This window comes from Polypterus senegalus, chromosome 1 (assembly GCF_016835505.1).
Source record: "Polypterus senegalus isolate Bchr_013 chromosome 1, ASM1683550v1, whole genome shotgun sequence".
NCBI classification, from domain to species: Eukaryota; Metazoa; Chordata; class Cladistia; order Polypteriformes; family Polypteridae; genus Polypterus; species Polypterus senegalus.
In genome coordinates, this window is record NC_053154.1 from 337,376,145 (window position 1) to 337,394,134 (window position 17,990).

Here is a 17,990-nt window from a genome sequence, read left to right on the forward strand (position 1 = left end):
TTTATGTCTTATGGTGTTGACTCTTTTAGTGTTCATACAAATATTTACACATTAAGTTTACTGAAAGTAAAAACAGTTGAAAGTCAGAGGACGTTTCTTTTTTTGCTGAGTACATATATATATATACATATATATATATATTGTCAGGGATGCCAGGGGCAACGACCCAGCCGGGATGCCGTGAGGGACCAGAAGAGGGTCAAGGCCCACCCTGGATCACATGGGGGCCGCCTTCCTGGTTGCTCTGGGGGCAATAGATTGAGGGCATGGAAGCCCCACCCTGTAGTGGCCCGTGGTCACTGCCAGGAGGCGCCCCAATGCCTTGGGGACCTGTTGCCTAAGCACTTCCGCCACACCAGGAAGTACTGGAGGGAAGACTTAGAAGGTTACCTTGAGAGCTGCCAAGAGGACAGCCGGCACTTCCGCCACGCTGGGGTGTGGCAAAGAGGGGAATGCCGGGAACCACCTGGAGCTCATCCGGGAGAGTATAAAAAGGGCCGTCTCCCTTCATTCAAGGTGGATGTCGGGTGGAAGAGGACAGAGCTGAAGAGAGGACGGAAGGCGGACAAGAAAGAGGCACAGAGACTGTGAGGCCTGGACATCTGGGGGAACGGTGCTGGAGGCACAGGGAAGTGCACTGAAATAAATATATTGTAAATAAACAGTGTTTGTGGGTGAACATTCGATGTCCATCTGCCTGTTTCCGGGTCCCAGTTCACAATATATATATATATATATATATATGACAGCAACACTCATCACTCACAGCAATGACAAAACAATTACATTGACAATCATGTCACGTTATTTTCAAAATGTTTCCTTTTCTTTTTCATTACTTCTTTAACACACTACTTCTCCACTGCGAAGCGCGGGTATTTTGCTAGTCTTCAATATAATATAGAATCTATTTATTATATAGTGCCTTTCACATCTATCTATCTATCTATCTATCTATCTATCTATAATATAGTGCCTTTCACATCTATCTATCTATCATATACTGTAGTGTCTTTCACATCTATCTATCTATCTATCTATTTTTAAAAGATCAAACGATTGCCACCTTTAAATTAAACAATTACATATCCTTGCCAGTAGAGGCCGCTGTCGCCATCACCTGACAGGCGTGTTTTTACGTCAGCACCCTACGGTACAGGAGTAAACTTCCGGGTCAACGAGTCTACATCTCGCTATTCGGATACTTCAGTCTGTTTGTGTTAAAGTCGTCTCTCTTCACAGGCGTGTTCTTTTTTTGGGGACAATTTTGAGATAAAGTGCGCGAGACATGAATTAGCGCACAGGAGAGCGGTTCAGCGGCGCTCGGGAGCCTTGAAGGTCAGTTCAATATTTTTGCTGTCACTTATTTGTTGGATTCTACTTTAGCTGTTGTGTTTTCATTTTCTTGCCTTTTTCGTTTCTCCTTCCCCCTCGACTTTATGCCTGTATGTATTGTTTTACAGTGGATTACGTCTGCGGGTATCGATATTACTTCATTTTACTGTCTTGTAGTTTTGCCTGCAGTGCTCTCACGGTATGATCAGTTCGGTTCTTTAATGTCATTTTCGGCTCCTGTGCCCCTTTTGTCTGCCCTGCACTCTCCCAGAGAGGCTCTGCTATGGTTAAGTTGTGAAATGTTCGAACAGGAGCTGCCGGCTGTTTTGTGAGCCGCTCTGTGTTTAAGGGCGCCTGCTTCCTCATCTTTCTAACGCAGTCACTGGTGGAATTTGCGACTTCATCTCCATCACGTAGGGCCCCGAGTGTTGTTTAATATTATAGCGCCTTCCACAGTGAGCTCCATCCCACTTTCGGTTGTTTGAACACGTCTGTCCCTTTTGCCAGATCATTTAACTCGCCGTGAGATCCTTGGTGCGCTTGATGAGTTACTAGAGTGAGTTTCATCCCATTTCTCTTCGAACACGACCTTTTAAATTCAGTGGATTTATTTAGACCCATTCACTTTCTGCTCACTGTATTGCTTTTATTTTAAATGGATACATTTGCCATTTTCCTTCTTCCATCCACACTCAATTATCCATCATAACAATAACGGAGTGTCATTATGAACAATGTTGTACATTCTCTCGGTGACACGTGAGTAATGAGGGCTTTGAGCCCTCAAATTATTAAGCAGAAGAAACGCTTGTATGGCGTTTTACTGGGACTGCCAAGTCAGAGGTTTTTCTTTTTAGTCATCCTGGTCTGACCACAGTGTGTGTGTTTGTTTATTTAATGAGTTTCTTTATAAAGCCAAATTTTACACTTGGGGGCAAATAAAGTTCTATCTATCAGTACCTCCAGAACGACAAAGCAAACTCAGGTTTTAAGAAAGGTTGGCAAATTTAAAACTGAATTCCTTCATTTCTAGTGTTCAGACCTTTTGCCATGGCACGCTAAATTGTGCTCAGGTGGTCCTGCTTGCTTTGTTTCTCCTTGAAATGTTTCTAAACCCTAATTGAAGTCCACATGTGGTACATTGAATCGATTGGACGTCATTGAGAAAGGCACACTTGTACCCATGCACAGAGGGTCCCACAATTCACACTGCACGCCAGAGCAACAACCAAGCCACGAAGTGCAAGGAACTCTGTGCAGAGCTGCGGGATCAAATTATGGTGAGGCATAGATCAGGGCACTAATGATTTGAGTGTTCCCAGGAGCAACTGGCTTCAAGAATTTTGAAAGTGAAGTAATTTGAGGCCCTTCCTAGAGTTGGCTGTCCAGCCAAACTGAGTAATGGGGCAGGGAGGTGACCAAGATGCCAGTGGGCACTCTAACTGAACTGAAGACATCTTCAGCTCTGAGATTTGAGAAGTTGTTGAAAGGACAAACATCTGAGCAGCACTCCCATCAATCAGGTGTTTATGTTAAAGTGGCCAGAAGGAAGCCACTCTTGACTAAAAGGCATATATGTGATGGTGTTTAAAGGACTCTGAGAGTAGGAAGAGAGAGATTCTCTGCTGACACACAAAGTTAACTCTTTGGCCAGAACTCAGAGTATTATGTCTGGTGAAGACCTGCCTAATACCATCTCCATGGTGAAGAATAGTGGTGGTAGCAGGGACAGAAGGGCTGGTCAGAGTTGAGGAAATAATGAGTGAAGTCAAATATCGAGTGGTTTGTGAAGAAAGTCCTGTTCCAGAGTGCTTGTCAGCACAGACAGGGGTGACGGGTCACCTGTCGTCAAAACATTGACCTGGAGCTTACAGCCAAGACAATGCTGGGATGAGTCTGAATCCAATAGGGACATACACTCCCTGAGAATGTGTTCCGTAGAGACTGAAGCTTTTATTAAACCAAAGATTTTATATATACACATATATTAGTATTGAAACAGGACAAACTTTAAAAATCAATTAAAAAAAGAAAAAAAAAATTATTCTGGCCATGCAGAAAGTAGGTATGCTTCAATGTCAAATGTTGGCACTGTATCTGATTGTTTTCAGCTCTGACGGGAGAGCGTCCTCCGCGTGGGGAGAAATCACGTGGCCGTGATATCTCTGGCAGTGAGCAGCTACCGTCTAAAACTCATGGGGTTCTGATCTCTCCCTCAAAAACGTCAAACGTCACTCTTTAACAATCTGTAGATGATAATGTCTGCTGAACAAACAGGTATCGCTAGCTAAGCGGAGGCAAGGTGCACTCCAACATGTGGCGACAGGTAGGGCGACTTGAACAGAGGCTGGCACGTGAGTGAGTGAGTGAGTCAAGGGTAGGTAGGTAGGTAGGTCGGTCGGTCAGGTGTGCCCCGCCTGGCTCTCTACTCCTGAGGTCCCGCCGCCTCCTCTCATTAGCCTGTAGCCTGTCTCTCGGATTTGTGTGAATAAATTGTTGCCGCAAGTGAACTATGATACTTAGCGTGACGAGAGAAGTTGCAAAATCAATCAATTGTATAGTAATACAATAAATAATTGTATAAAATATACAGTCATATGAAAAAGTTTGGGAACCCTTCTTAATTCTTTGTATTTTTGTTTCTCATTGGCTGAGCATTCAAAGTACCAACTTCCTTTTAATATACGACATGCCTTATGGAGACAGTAGGATTACAGAAATGAAATTAAGTTTATTGGATTAACAGAAAATCTGCAATATGCATCATAACACAATTAGACATGTGCATTAATTTGGGCACCCCAATAGAGATATGACATCAATACTTAGTTGAGCCTCCTTTGAGCCTCTCGACGCTGTCCTCCTATAGCTTTTGATGAGTGTCTGGATTCTGGATGGAGGTATTTCTGACCATTCTTCATACAAAATCTCTCCAGTTCAGTTCCATTTGATGGCTGCCAAGCATGGACTGCCTGGTTCAAATCGTTTCATAGATTTTCGATGATATTCAAGTCAGGGGACTGTGACGGCCATTCCAGAACATTGAACTTCTCCCTCTGCATGAATGCCTTTGTAGATTTCCAACTGTGTTTTGGGTCATTGTCTTGTTGGAATATCTAACCCCTGCGTAACTTCAACTTTGTGACTGATGCTTGAACATTATCCTGAAGAACTTGTTGATATTGAGTTGAATTCCTCTGACCCTCAACTTTAACAAGGGCCCCATTCCCTGAACTAGCCACACAGCCCCACAGCATTATGGGACCTCCACCAAATTTGACAGGAGGTAGCAGGTGTTTTCCTCAGAATGTGGTGTTGTTCTTCTGCCATGCAAAGCGCTTTTTGTTATCTCCAAATAACTCCCATTTTTGTCTCATCAGTCCAAAGCACTTTGTTCCAAAATGACTCTGGCTTGTCTAAATGAGCATTGGCATACAACAAGCGACTCTGTTTGTGGCGTGAGTGCAGAAAGGGCTTCTTTCTCATCAACCTGCCATACAGATGTTCTTTGTGCAGATTGCGCTGAATTGTAGAACGATGTACAGATACACCATCTGCAGCGAGATGTTCTTGCAGGTCTTTGGAGGTGATCTGTGGATTGTCTGTCACCATTCTCACAATCCTGCTCATATGCCGCTCCTGTGTTTTTCTTGGCCTGCCAGACCTGCTGTGTTGGTTTAACAGCAACTGTGCCTGTGGCCTTCCATTTCCTGATTCCATTCCTTACAGTTGAAACTGACAGTTTAAACCTCTGAGATGGCTTTTTGTAGCCTTCCCCTAAACCAGGAGACTCAACAATCTTTGTTTTCAGGTCTTTTGAGAGTTGCTTTGAGGATCCCATGCTATCTGTCACTCTTCAGAGGAGAGTCAAAGGGAAGGAAGCACAACTTGCAGCTGACCACCTTAAATAACTTTTCTCATGATCAGACACACCTGTGTATGAAGTTCAAGGCTTAACGAGCTAATCCAAGCAATTTAGTGTTGCAAGGTAATCAGCATTGCGTAGTGATAGGCATTCAAATCAGCAAAATTACAAGGGGACCCACATTTTTGCACAGCCAGTTTTTCACATTTGATTTAATTTCAAGGTGGCACGGTGCTAGCGCTGCTGCCTCGCAGTAAGGAGACCCATCTGGGTTCGCTTTCCGTGTCCTCCCTGCATTGAGTTTGCATGTTCTTCCCGTGTCTGCGTGGGTTTCCTCCCACAGTCCAAAGACATGCAGGTTAGGTGCATTGGCGATTCTAAATTGTCCCTAGTGTGTGCTTGATGTGTGTGTGCCCTGCCTGGGGTTTGTTTCCTGCCTTGCGCCCTGTGTTGGCTGGGATTGGCTCCAGCAGACCCCCGTGACCCTGTAGTTAGGATATAGCGGGTGGGATAATGGATGGATGGATTTAATTTCATACAACGAAATACTGCTTCACTAAAAATCTTTGTTTGGAAAACACCCCAGTACTCGGATGTTCCTAGGAAATGAAAGATTTGCCACTGTTCTCTTTTTTTGTTGAGAGTCAATTATTATGCAGGCTGAGAGGGGCTCTCAAACCTTTTCATATGACTGTATATATACAGAGATATTTAGAGATATATAGATGTAATATAAAGATAGATACTTTTAGTACTGGTCAAAAGTTTTAGGATAACTTCATTTTTATTGAAATGTACATAGTTTAATATCTTAATATTTGAAGTAATAAGGAATCATTAAGTGTACAAAATTGTATTCACAGCCTGCACCTTTTGCTGATTTAACAGCCTAACTGTGGTAAGCATTTTGATTCAGAGTGCCAGTCACACTTTGCAAGTCACTATTTGTGCTCAGCTAAAGAACCGCAGTCCATCACACTTCCTTCTCCTCCTCCATGTTTGACAGCTGGTGTCCCACAATGAGGAACCACCCTTTCACCAGCTCAACATACAAACACCCTGCGTGATGAACTAAAGATTTCAAATTGTGATTCATCGGTCTATAAGACTTTCTTCCAGTCTGCAGTAGTCCACAGCTGCTATTTCAAGGCCCTGTTTTGAAATGACTTTTTTTATTGTCATGCGCCCTGTGAAACCTGCACACAAAGTCTCCTCTTCTCAGTACAAACTGCCCCTTACTTTTGTCGACCTGCACTGTTAAGCTGTGCTTGAAGCTGTTGTGCTGTGAGGTGCCTGTGATCACACAAGCTGCTGACCCTCAGAAACTTGTCTTCTGATTGACTTGTGACTTTGGCTCTCTTCCTGTCACAGTTTCTTCCAGTTTCCAATTGTCTTTGGATTGTGTAGGACACCACTGGACTCGACGATACTTGGATTTTGCAGTTTCTGTCAATGAGAGGCCTACACTGCTTAGGGTAATAATACTCTTTCTCATTTCATTTGTTAATTGCCGTTTTCTTGCCATTTTCACTGGACTATTTTGCCGTTTAATGTCAAGGCTTTTATTTTTTTATCGCTCTTTGGTTCCTAAATAAGAACATTCACTTGCCAACCAAGGGGTACATTCTTTTGCTGGAATCGGCTAAATGGAAATAGTACCCAGTAACTGTTGACCAAAAACTGACTGTCTGGCCAAAGGATACATGAGATGTGAACACATTGTTGCTTACATGGCAGTAAAGCTTTCTCCCTGTCAGCTGGTTTGTATGGCTTCAGGTGTATCTACTCATGACCGCAGTTAACCATTTTGAGTAAAATAAGGTACTATGGAATAAACCCGCTAGATTACAGTAGCACATTTCAGATCTTTGGCTACAAAGCCTCTGATTATCGCTGAGTGGCCCAGCCCAAGCTTGATCCTCATAGAACATCTGTGGAGAGACCTGAATATGGCAGTTTATAGACACTTCCTGTTCAGTCTGGTGGAGCTTCAGAGGATCTGCCAGGAAGAATCTGATAAATTCCCCAAATCCACGTGTGCAAAGCTTGTAGAGACCTTGGGCTAATTTGTACTTCTGTGTTGAGTGTACGCTGTAGCTGTGTGCGTAGGCTACGGTGTAGAAAGCAGTTTATACTTCTGCATTGCACCCAGCCTGAACACTAGTTGGCAGCACTTGTAGCACTCCAGAAAAGTGAATGAGCTATTAAAGTGCAGGTAGTTTTTATCTTCCAGGATCACCGCTCCTCTTGCTACACATTTTCTTAGTTATTTGTCCTTCACCTTTTCATACATTTGCTGAACTCCAAACCTGAAGACTAATAGAAGTCGTTTCAGGAAATATGTAGTAAACCAGACTGGCCAATCAGAGTCGTTGTAGGTCTATTGACTCATGGCATAGCCACATTTTTTGAAGAGGTGCACATCAGGCGTTGTTGCAGGCAACACAGAAGTATAAATCAACTTTAACCAAGAAGACTCAAAGCTGGAATTGCACAAAGTGCTGAATAAAGGGTCTAAATACTTACGGGAGTAAGATTTCAGTTTTTGATTTTTAATAAATTTGCAAACCTATCCGAAGACATGTTATCACTTTGTCATTTGTGGAGTTTTAGGTTTAGGTAGACTTATCATCCCAGAGGGAAATGTGTTTGTAGCAGTAAAGTCCAGAAACGGAAGACGTTGTTCCAGAGATCCAATAGATCAGGGGTGCCCACACTTTTTCGGCTTGCGAGCTACTTTTAAAATGACCAGGTCGAAATGATCTACCTACATTAAAAATGCTATATCTATCTAATCTATCTAATCTATCAATCATTCAAAGTCTGAATCAGAATCTTATTGTATGGGTGGTTACGTACCAGGTAACGTGGTGGTTGGTCTGCAAGTCGGCAAACATCCACCACGGGTGCCCTCTCAGTTGCGAGAAGCAGGTCATAGAATGCTACATAGTTAACTGTCAAATAATGCAAAGAGTACCCTACATGTGTTTTGCCCTATTTTGGGCTCATCAGTCGTACACACTCTACTGCCCCCCTCATCGGGGATCGAACCTCGGATGTCAGAGAAACACACTTCGATTGTGACGTTGTGAGAAAAAAATCCTCCAATTCCACGTCCAGCCCATACCCTCCCCAAACAATTTTTGTTTTTTTAATCCCTTCTTTAGTTGATATAAATTGGAAGGCTAACTAGATCAGAGCCGGGAGTTTTGCAGTAGCTCGCGCTTTTGATCGGGCATGCGGGATGACCAGTGTGTTAGAAGACTGGCCTGTATGTCAATCAAGTGACAAATGCCATAGGGAGGATATAAGATATTTTTTTAAATGTAATGTGATCAACCTGCACTACCTTTGCGGTCGACACATTGGGTACCCCTGCGATAGATGAACAAAGATGCAACATGTGACAGCCAATGTTATTGCATAACCACATACTCAAGATCAATACAAAGAAGAAGAATTACTTTCAACAGTATACAAAGTAATAATGCAAAATTGAACATTTAGTAAGTGTAGATTGGTAGGGAAATATGACAAATTCATCCATTTCGAATTAAATTCACACTATGATAAAGTGTGCACAAAGTTAAGGGGGTCTTTCTGAATCCACAGTATATTTACCTTCTGTCATTTTATTTTCCTCGCTTATGGCTCTGCCTGCCAGAGCTTGTTAATTTAGCACCTTTCAGAGTAAGCTCTCTGTGCATTGTCTAAATATACTGCTCAAAAGAATTAAAGGAACACTTTTTAATCAGAGTATAGCATAAAGTCAATGAAACTTATGGGATATTAATCTGGTCAGTTAAGTAGCAGAGGGGGTTGTTAATCAGTTTCAGCTGCTGTGGTGTTAATGAAATTAACAACAGATGCACTAGAGGGGCAACAATGAGATGACCCCCAAAACAGGAATGGTTTAACAGGTGGAGGCCACTGACATTTTTCCCTCCTCATCTTTTCTGACTGTTTCTTCACTAGTTTTGCATTTGGCTACAGTCAGTGTCACTACTGGTAGCATGAGGCGATACCTGGACCCTACAGAGGTTGCACAGGTAGTCCAACTTCTCCAGGATGGCACATCAATACGTGTCATTGCCAGAAGGTTTGCTGTGTCTCCCTGCACAGTCTCAAGGGCATGGAGGAGATTCTAGGAGACAAGCAGTTACTCTAGGAGAGCTGGAGAGGGCCATAGAAGGTCCATAACCCATCAGCAGGACCAGTATCTGCTCCTTTGGGCAAGGAGGAACAGGATGAGCACTGCCAGAGCCCTACAAAATGACCTCCAGCAGGCCACTGGTGTGAATGTCTCTGACCAAACAACCAGAAAGACTTCATGAGGGTGACCCAAGGGCCCCATGTCCTCTAATGGGCCCTGAGCTCACTGCCCAGCAGCATGCAGCTCGATTGGCATTTGCCATAGAATACCAGAATTGGCAGATGCACCACTGGTGCCCTGTGCTTTTACAGATGAGAGCAGGTTCACCCTGAGCACGTGACAGAAGTGAAAGGGTCTGGAGAAGCCATGGAGAACATTATGCTGCCTGTAACATCATTCAGCATGAGCAGTTTGGTGGTGGGTTAATGATTGTCTGGGGAGGCATATCCATGGAGGGTCACACAGACCGCTACAGGCTTGACAAAGGCACCTTGGCTGCCATTAGGTATCAGGATGAAATCCTTGGACCCATTGTCAGACCCTATGCTGGTACAGTGGCTCCTGGTGCACGACAATTCCTGGCCTCATGTGGTGAGAGTATGCAGGCAGTTCCTGGAGGATGAAGGAATTGATACCATTGACTGGCCACCACACTTTCCTGACCTAAATCCAATAGAACACCTCTGGGACATTATGTTTTGGTCCATCCAATGCCACCAGGTTGCACCTCAGACTGTCCAGGAGCTCAGTGATGCCCTGGTCCAGATCTGGGAGGAGATCCCCCACATCACCATCTGTCATCTCATTAGAAGCATGCACCGATGTTGTCAGGCATGTATACAAGAACACAGGGGCCATACAAAGTGCTGCGTACAATTTGGAGTTGCTGCAATTAAATTTTGGCAAAATGGACTAGCCTGCCACATCATTTTTTCACTCTGATTTTTGGGGCGTCTTTGAATTCAGGGCTCTGTAGGTTGATCATTTTCATTTCCATCAAACGATGTGGCATCCTTTCGTTCCTAACACATTACCCAGTCTATATCAGTATACATATCCAGGAGGATTTCTATTTCCCATTGAGATCTGATGTGTTTTCAAAGTGTTCCTTTAATTTTTTTGAGCAGTTTACATTCATAGATTGAGCATGATTGTTTCAAAATGTCTACCACCCACCAGGTAAATTGGCCCACACAGTAATTCAGGGCCGAGCACCGGGTTGGCAGCCTTGTATGCAACACCACACTTCTGTCCTGCAGGACACAAGCCAGTTGCAGTGCACAAATGGTCAGTGATACCCGTTAGAATTGGGTGGTGAGGATTTAAATTTATATGGTGGGTTATCTTGACCCAAAATGTAATATTCAGTATTTCTTGATAAACAGTGGTACCTTGAGATATGAGTGCCTCAACATACGAGTTTTTTGAGATACAAGCCGTCACTAGGTCAGATTTTTGCCTTGAGTTACGAGACAAAATTCGAAATAAGAGCCATCAAAGAGCTTGTCGCCGCACATTCTGAAGAACTGACGACGGAGGAACTGATGGAACTACAGACGCTGCAACATATGGAGGTTCTGCAGGAGATCGGTATCGCAGAGGAGCCAGAGGCGTAGATAAGAGGTTATCTCTTCAAGTGAGATAAAGGAAGTGTTGGCAATGTGGGAAAAAGTTTTGAACTTTAAAGAAAAGAAACCCTGAAAAAGTTGAAACTGGTCGTGCAGTGGAGCTATTTAATGACACTTGTCTATCTCATTTCAGAAACATTCTAAAGTGGAGGAAGAAACAAAGCTCCTTGGACAGGTTTCTATTGAAATGCCCTAAGAATGAAAGTGACGAAAGCGTGGCAAAAAAGAAAAAAACTAGTTAAGCAAAAGTGAAGTGAAATTAAAACACATTACAATACGCTAATCGGCTCCGCCAACATCTGCTTATTTCTTTAGATTATCTTTTATGTATTAGGTTTTAATTTGTTTGTATACAATATTTGTTCATTGTAAATACATTTTTCTTATGTTGAAAACATATTTAACAAAAAATTGGGGTGTTTTTTTGGGGGCTGGCACGAATTAATCTCATTTCAATTAATGTCAATGGGGAAAATTGATTTGAGATACGAGCTCGGTCACGGAATGAATTCAACTCGAATTTCAAGGTCATACTGTAATTTGAAAACACCTTAAAGATTGACAATCGGCATCATATAGACGCATATATCCATCCATTATCTAACCCGCTATATCCTAACTACAGGGTTGCGGGGGTCTGCTGGAGCCAATCCCAGCCAACACAGGGTGTATGGCAGGAAACAAACCCCCGGGCAGAGCGCCAGCCCACCGCATGGCTAGACACATATACAGTGGTGTGAAAAACTATTTGCCCCCTTCCTGATTTCTTATTCTTTTGCATGTTTGCCACACAAAATGTTTCTGATCATCAAACACATTTAACCATTAGTCAAATATAACACAAGTGAACACAAAATGCAGTTTTAAATGATGGTTTTATTATTTAGGGAGAAAAAAAAATCCAAACATACATGGCCCTGTGTGAAAAAGTAATTTACCCCCTGAACCTAATAACTGGTTGGGCCACCCTTAGCAGCAATAACTGCAATACAGCGCTCTGGAGGAATTTTGGCCCACTCACTTTATTTGAGGGTTTTCTAGCATGAAGCGCCTTTTTAAGGTCATGCCATAGCATCTCAATTGGATTCAGGTCAGGACTTTGACTAGGCCACTCCAAAGTCTTCATTTTGTTTTTCTTCAGCCATTCAGAGGTGGATTTGCTGCTGTGTTTTGGGTCATTGTCCTGTTGCAGCACCCAAGATCGCTTCAGCTTGAGTTGACAAACAGATGGCGGACATTCTCCTTCAGGATTTTTGGTAGACAGTAGAATTCATGGTTCCATCTATCACAGCAAGCCTTCCAGGTCCTGAAGCAGCACAACAACCCCAGACCATCACACTACCACCACCATATTTTACTGTTGGTATGATGTTCTTTTCTGAAATGCTGTGTTCCTTTTACGCCAGATGTAACGGGACATTTGCCTTCCAAAAAGTTCAACTTTTGTCTCATCAACAAGGTATTTTCCCAAAAGTCTTGGCAATCATTGAATGTTTCTTAGCAAAATTGAGACGAGCCCTAATGTTCTTTTTGCTTAACAGTGGTTGCGTCTTGGAAATCTGCCATGCAGGCCGTTTTTGCCCAGTCTCTTTCTTATGGTGGAGTCGTGAACATGACCTTAATTGAGGCAAGTGAGGCCTGCACTTTAGACGTTGTCCTGGGGTCTTTGTGACCTCTCGGAAGAAATGGGAAGGTTCACCAACAAATCCAAGTCCATATAATTATATGATCTCAATACTTCTGTTCTCATTTGTTCCTGAAATCTTGTGCATGAATGAAGCAGGCAATAAGTATTGAAACAGGTGTGGCAGTAAAGGCCTGGGGGCTCGGAAATTGAACTCAGGTGGAAATTCATTTACTTTTTCACACAGGGCCATGTAGTAGAAAAGCATTTGTTGGACAAACATGCAAAAGAATAAGAAATCAGCAAATAGCAGCTGTATACAGCGGAAAACAAGATGAGCGCTTCAACGTTTTTCTCAGTAAATATATTTCTAATGGAACCATGAAATTTACACCAGAGGTGGAGAACAAAGAAATGAAACAAATCCAAGTCCGCATTGCTCAGGTGTGATTTTGGGCCCATTCTTCCAAATCTTGAAATTTCTGGGGGGTTCTTTCCAAAGATTTTCAAATGGATTCATGTCGGGTGATTGACTTGGGCCATTTAGCAGCTTTTCTTTATTCTCTAAAACCAATTGAGAGTTTCCTTGGCTGTGTGTTTGGGATCCTTGTCTTGCTGAAATATCCCCCCTCGTTTCATCTTCAGCATCCTGGTAGATGGCAGCAGATTCTTAGCAACAATGTCCCAGTACGTTTCTCCATTCATCCTTCCTTCAGTTATATGAAGTCTGCCAGTATTTTGGGGGTGTTTTTGGGGTGATGTTCAGTGCCATTCCTCCTCCAAACATGGCGTGTGCAATGTCATCCAAAGACTTCCATTTTGGTCTCATCTGACCAGACTCTACTCTCCCAGTATTTCAATAGCTTGTCCAAATGGTGTGCAGCAAACCTTAAATGACCTTCATTGTGCTTTTTCTTCAGCAGTGGAGTCCTGCGCGGTGAGTTGTGTGCACAGATACTATGGCGGTGGAGTGCACTACTTCTTGTTTTCTTTGAAACAATTGGACCTGCTAATTTCTGGTCTTTCTGAAGCCCTCCGCCAGTGGTCCTTGGCTTCTTGGGCAGCTCTTCTGATTATTCTTTTGACTCCTCTGTCAGAAAAATCTTGCAAGGAGCAGCTGGTCGTGGCTGGTTTATGGTGACATGATGTTCTTTCCTTTTTTCATAATACTCTCACTGCATCACTCGGAGCAGCTGATTGGAAAGAGAATTATCGGTATACAGCATCAAGCTTCCTCAGCCATGCTTCCTATTTGAACTGCTTCTCCCACGACAAACGCTTCAAAATCTTTACTGTACGGACCTCGCGGTTCAGAAAGAGTTTCATCCCAAGAACTCTAAACGCACTCAATTAGTCCATCAACTGCTCCTTGTAGAACTGTCTGTACTTATTACTACAGTTACCTCACTGTAAACTTGCAGTACAGTTATAATATTGCACAACGTGAGCCACTTTATAAAGAGTGTATTTACATATGATGACGATATCATTTTTAAGATGAAATGCATCAAAATATGTTTATTATATTATACAGACTAGCAAAATACCTGCGCTTTGCAGCGGCAAAGTACTGCCTTAAAATTCTTATTAAGAAGAAAATTAAACTTTTTTAAACTGAGGGAAAATATACTAATAATTATTTGTTAAGGATCTCTTTGTATACCACGTTGTCAGTTCGGCCCTCCGGTTGTAATCTGACCAAGCTGTGCGCTGAGCTTACTCTTGAGCATGTAACGTACAGTCGGCCATGTGAACAGTAATCTTGTCTCAGATCTCACAGCTTGGATTGCTGCTGTCATAATCGGTTTGAGTTTCATGGTTTGTTTCAATTACGACAGTATTTGCAGGACTTGTGTTGAAGTGACATTCGGCATCTGTCAATCGTTGTAAGCACACAACCGGTTTCATCGATAACTTCACATCCAGCTTTTGAGAGTTTAAACATTCATAAACATCAAAGTGTCCACTACTGAAATCGTCACCTGTCAATCTAAGATGTTTAAGAGGCATTGGCGATTGTCAAAAGGTGTAAAATATTTGGCCATTTCGGTACACTTGAAAGCGACAACCGAACAATTCACCTGCAGCCATTAACTCACATGCAGATGCATAGGTGAAGGGCTTAAGCATTTCACTCTTCTAGTGCTCCTGTGTAGTCTAATTATCTCCTGTACCGTCATCAGTCCACACCTTGAACCTGTCCAGTCATTCAATACATAAGACACAATGGATATCAAGAGTGAGCCTGATATGGCCGTGCAATATGTAACACAGAGAATGGAAAAGGCAGGTGACATCTCCGGGCATGGAAACCACTCGGTAAGTGACAGTTCTTTGATCGATGGTGATCACCTCGATAGACATGTTAATGGGGGAATACGGTTGGAATGATAAAGGAAATGGGTACCTGAACAATGTAAAGTAAGTCTAAAACACCTACACAATAACTATAATCGTAATAAATGAACAATAAAACAGCGGAGAAGCCGTGGATTAAATAAAAAGGCTGCAGTTATCAGTAGGGAGACGTGAATCCTGTGGCGAAACAAGGAAGGGAATGTAGAGACTGGAGCGTCGGATGGCTTTATATAGGCAGGCAGCCAACAACGTAACGTGGGAGGCGTTGGGATGGGGGACCCAACGCCGCCTCACACGGTGACCGAGCTGCAGGCTATGGACGATATATATGCGTAAGTAGGATTCAGTTAGCATTGGGAACCTGCTGCAAATTTCTTGAAGATGGGCCTATAAGTAACAAAGATCGTTGAAAAGTTCAATAAGGCGGCCGACAGTGGCATCATACCACCGACATAAGTACCAAATTTCAGCCTTCTGCCTACATGGGAAGTTGGAGAATTAATGACATTGGAAACTTCAATATGGCAGCCGACAGTGGCATCATACCACTGAAATAAGTACGTACATCGGTTTTGGTTAGCACAGGGAAGCCACCTACCAAATTTCGTGAAGATGGGGTCAGCCTTCTTCGTTGGAACGTTCAGACGTTGGAAAATTAGCGACATTGGAAAGTTCAATATCATGGCCGACAGTGTCATATGAAAGCTTATTAGGATACAGAGTATCCTGTATGCTTCACTGGGACTGGCGTGAAGGATAGAATAATTAAACATGTACTACGAAGATATTTCAATGTTCCTTAAAAGTTTTGAAGAATCGGCGTTCTGAGCTTACAGATGGCTTAACGTCTATTACAGAGCTGATTGTGTGGTGATTGGGTATTTGGAGAAAGGAAAGTAAGGACAGGAATTGGGGGTTAGTACGTTTGAAAGAGACAGTACTGCTACAGTAAATTATTTTATCGAAGGTCACGCACAATCACTGCATCACCGTGTTCCCATGTTTAATAGCATGCTTTAACTCCTATCATCATGAAAATGATATCACATATACATCTCAGAATTTTAGTTATTCAGAGAGCTGTAATATCACGAATGTCATGGATTCTGTGTCCTGTCAGATGTAGAGAATGCCAGTGTAAGAAGCACGTAGTGATTCACAAACACAGAGCACATAGAAGATCAAATACAAAACAAAGCATTTAACGTGCGACTTTAGTTGCGATGGGATTTGAGAAACTGGTTAATTAAATGATTTTAAGCTCCAGCAGACCCCCGTGACCCTGTATTCGGATTCAGCGGGTTTGAAAATAGATGGATGGAAGATGCAGTTTATGATGTTCTACTTTAATGATAAAATAAACTACATGATCAAAGTGGAAATTTCGAGATTAAAGTTGACATTTCGTGCTTTTTCCCCACTATGTGCCTTTTTTTTTTTCTCTGTATCCTAATAAGCTTTCATATGACACTCAGACGGTGGGCTACGACTCACCTTTTCATGGCGACTTTGATATGTAACTTCTTTTTTATTTCGGCACTGTGCGACTTTGTGAACTTGAGCTTTCCAGTTTCTCTGACATGCTATGTCACTGGAGCAACTTCCTTTTGTTGATTATACCACTGTTTAAACCAACAAATAATACATTTTTCCTTGCCTCCACTTGGTATTCGCTGAAATTGTTCAATTTTTCCTCGTGGTTTTGCCATTGTCTTTTCAGAGAACGCTGAGCTTAAGGGCTATTAATATTGATTTACATATTCAAAGAAACGTAATTCTGGGAGGAGTTGGGGCGGGACAGCAGGCGCGTGTACGTGCGTTACTTTTCACGCTGATCTGGATTTATGTAGCGGAAGAACGTGGAAGTTTGTGTACTCACAGATTCCTGCATCTGGATTTTTCTGTGCGGACGCACATTTCCATTTTTGTGCTTACATCATGTTATAGTGTGAGTTCTACACACGCCGTTATATATGAGGCCCCAGTTGTTCTCAGTTGTTGGTTATGTTACTTAAGGCGAAAGGCCTAATGGAAGTGCGCCGCCAACTGTTTTGTGATGCGCTAACATTACATATTCATGGTGAGCCAAAAAGAAGTACCACATTTCAAACGTTTATTCTACAAAAATTCTATAGGATAAAATATATTTCATTACGACACAAGACAGGGCATACAAAATAGATTTTTTTCACGGTGTTTTTTTTTTTTTAAAAAGATTTTTCAAGGTGGTGGCCATCACTAGTGATTCACTTTTCGAGATGATTTTGCATGACTCGTTTGGCCATTTCAGGGGGGAATGGTGGCGATTTCATGGAGATTTTGAGGTCGGTTTGTGTAGACCTTTGACTTGAGAGAGCCCCACAAGAAGACGTCACTTCGGAGCAAGATCAGGCAAACGTGAAGGCCACCCGACATCGCCGCACAAAGCTTACATGGATCTCCACGCAGGCCATATGAGCTGCTGCACCAGGCATCCACCACATCCATTTCTTCTAGTTCTGTAGCATTTCAATGTAACATTGTGCCCCCCCCCCCTCAAAAAACTAAGGGCCTACAATACCAAATTCTGCAACGGCACACCAAACCGTAATATTCTCACTGTGCAGAGGTCTCTGATGAAGTTCTTGAGGGTTGGTTTCAGCCCAATAGAGAAAGTTTTGTTTATTTACGCAACCATTCAAGTGAAAATGTGCCTTGTCGCTGAACACGACGATGTCATCTCGATGAATGGTTTGTAGAATGTTCGCGTACAACTCTCTGCGGCTCTCCCCGTCTCTCTCGGTGAGTTCCTGCACTGCGATCATTTTGCATGGATGGAAATGAATGTCCTCGTGCAAAATCCTCCTCAAAGATGTGTTGGAAATGCCAAAGGCAGAAACTAGCTCAACGTCTAGGAGACTGCAAAATGGATGCCCTTACAGCTTGGATGTTTTCAGGCGTTTGTACAGTCTGAGAACTGCCTGGAGATTTTCTTTTCAGTGTTGTACCTGTCAGTCTAAGTTTAGCCACCCACTGAAGAAATGTTTT

The 17,990-nt window shown here is 42.7% G+C and overlaps 1 protein-coding gene across 2 annotated transcripts in view; it reads left to right on the forward strand.

Moving 5' to 3' along the window:
• Positions 1–1,153: 1,153 nt before the first annotated feature.
• ext2 (exostosin glycosyltransferase 2) overlaps positions 1,154–17,990 on the forward strand; it is a 287,961-nt gene continuing 271,124 nt past the window's right edge. The window contains exon 1 of one of the 2 annotated variants that reach the window (XM_039739082.1): positions 1,154–1,338. The gene's annotated coding sequence lies outside the window, so the exon portion shown is untranslated. Of the gene's footprint in view, positions 1,339–6,591; positions 6,676–17,990 lie in introns of those variants that run through there. The other variant, XM_039739091.1, reaches the window with a different exon arrangement.